Source organism: Octodon degus, unplaced genomic scaffold, assembly GCF_000260255.1.
Source record: "Octodon degus isolate 3935 unplaced genomic scaffold, OctDeg1.0 scaffold00010, whole genome shotgun sequence".
In the NCBI taxonomy this organism is placed as follows: domain Eukaryota; kingdom Metazoa; phylum Chordata; class Mammalia; order Rodentia; family Octodontidae; genus Octodon; species Octodon degus.
Window position 1 is genome coordinate 24,445 of NW_004524586.1, and position 2,734 is coordinate 27,178.

Below are 2,734 nucleotides of genomic sequence, written 5' to 3' on the forward strand. Positions count from 1 at the left end.
AGTGCAGCACTATGCAGCGTGGCTCTGTAAATAACTGCAGTTTCCAGTGTGAATTATTTGGTGGCATACTGTGTATCATCTCCATAGTGTAAAAATCTGAAAGAATCAGTAAAATCTGGAAGGTACAATAGCCACAGTAAAAAAGAAAAAAAAGTAAGGAATAAACAACTGAGATGAGGGAAAGAGAAAATATAGGGAAAAAACGAACGGGAAAATCATGTAAGTATATTCATACATGATAGTTGATTGTACTACCAATTTCCATCGGTTTTTTGAAGGTAGAAAATTCTTAGAATGCATAGAATGTTGACCAATTTTATATGCTCATGTCTGCAATCTGAGCAACCACATTGAAGGCAGAAGTGTGCAATGTAACCACTGTTGAATACCTTCTTTTTTTAAAAATGTGCATCATTTCTAATTTCTTATCTGCTATTTTTGTACTCTCTTTAAAAGAAAATTTAATCTCCCATGCCCCCCAGGCTAGTAACTCTGCTGTGCAGCTTCTTAATCATTGCCACCACCTGAACAGTCAGGGAAACCATTGAGTGGTGTACTTCATGAGGCCAATAGCTTCACCCTCCACAGGTCTGGAGACCATGAGCACCTGAGGCAGCATTACTATCACTGGTCAGGGTATCTGAAGTAAAATGGGCATTTAAGTCCAATGGTATTGAGATGGATTGGGTTACGAAACATAAAGGTACAAATGACACTAGTGAAGAGACAGTATGAATTCATGGATTGCCATTTATTTTCAGGAAGGAGGAAATAGTTTAGTTCTTTCAATAATTGTTTTTAAATATATGCTTCAGATGCAAATGTTTCAGCTTCAACCCTATTCCCCTTGATGGGATTATTTGTTTTTGGCTGAAAGTGTTGGAAATTGTGCCAAATGGGATAGCATTGGCGCTAGACTACCAGGGGCAAAGCACAAGGAAGCCTTCAGAAGTTGGCTTCAAAGGAGATAGCAGAAACTGCTTTGGAGAAACACAAGGAAAGAATAGGGCACAGATAAATAGAGATTTTCAGAAGTAGCAGGAGAAATCAAAGGATTTCATGACCCATCAAGAAGATTGTTGGGACAATGACTGGGACCGTATGATAGACCAATAGGACAAAAAGAGGGTTATTATGGAGCTGGGCTTGGAAGTTAGGGAGATTTTGATGACTATGGTGGCTATAATAAGAATGGCTATGGAAATGATAGCTTTGATGACAGAATGAGAGATGCAAGAGTTTTGGGAGGACATGGCTATGGTGGAGCTGGTGACACAATACAGGTTTCCTTGGTCATTTCATACATATGAGAGAAAGGGTTGCCTTTCTGAGCAATGGAAAATGACATTGCTAATTCTTTCTCACCACTAAAGCAAATAAATTTAACATTGACACTGGAGTGGATGGAAGGGCAACAGAAGCAGATGTAGAGTTTGTGACACATGAAGACACAAAAGCTACATATATAAAGATAAATAAAGGGCCAGCCAAATAGCTCAGCAGATTAAAGCATCTGCTTAGGCAGACCCAGTGGCTGGGGCTCAATCTTCAGCTTGGTGTGCCTGCCCCACCCCCAGAGCATGCTGAGACAGTGATTAAGACAAGGCATGGTGGCATACACCTGTAATCCCAGCTCTTAGGAAGAAAACAAGCAGATCACTACGAGTCCGATCTGTGTAGTGAGACCCTGTCCTAAAATACAAAAATAAATAAATAAAGCCGCATGCAACACTGATGCATTGAATTCTTCTTGAATTCTACACTTAGAGGCAGCTCTGGAATGGGAGATTCTGGCATGGGATTTGAAACAGATAAAGAAGATATTTTTCTGTTCAAAGGATGGGAATGGGGAGGAATTACAGCAGAGGATAGCATACTAATGATGGTTTTGGTGCCTATAACCATGGTTGTGCAGGTGGTGGCAGTTACTATGGCACGGTGATGTGAGTGGAGGTGGATCACCTTGGATGTACTGAGAGCAGGACGCAGACACAGCAGCACTGGCAGCAGCATCTGCTCCACTAGACTTTCTTACAAGTTGAATTTCTTTTGTATTTTTCAGAAATTTATATTGACTGAAGGAATGTGTTTTTGCAATATTATCTGGTAAAACTGCAGACTGTGATGTGGGGGTTGGTTTCATTTGTTGCATAATTCGACTTAAAAATAAATTTTTAGGGGCCAGGGAGATGGCTCAGTGGAATAAACATTTCCATGGCAAGTGCAAGGGCCTGGGTTCAACCTCTGGTTCTGAATAAATAAAGAAATAAATAAATTTTATTTAGGACCAGGGAGATAGCTCATTAGAATAAACACTTGCCTGGCAAGCGCAGGGCCCTGAGTTCAATAGCTGGTACTGAAAAAAAAAAAACAAAACTATTTACTTTAAACCAAAAGTAGAGAAAAGAATTAAAAGAAAAAAAAGGACAAGGAAACAATTCAAGGTTTATAGAAAGAGATAATGTTTTAATTGTTCGACCAATCTTGCATTCCTTTATCTGGTAGTCTAGCAACAAATTTCATAATAATATATATCAGCCATTATTAGGTTTCTGCTCTTGTTTTGAAATTCTGTACCATTTTTGCTGTTTTACGTTGTCTTATTTTTGCTTTGTTCTTGACATTTTTGTTTTTTTCTCTTTAAAAATAAACAAGTAAATATTACAATGAAAAATATTTCATATGGTCATCACTATTTCAGACATTCTGTGCTAAATTCATTCTTAATTGCCTG

The 2,734-nt window shown here is 38.4% G+C and overlaps 1 pseudogene; it reads left to right on the forward strand.

Moving 5' to 3' along the window:
- Positions 1-678: 678 nt before the first annotated feature.
- Positions 679-1,880, forward strand: LOC101584719 (annotated as a pseudogene).
- The last annotated feature ends 854 nt before the right edge of the window (positions 1,881-2,734 follow it).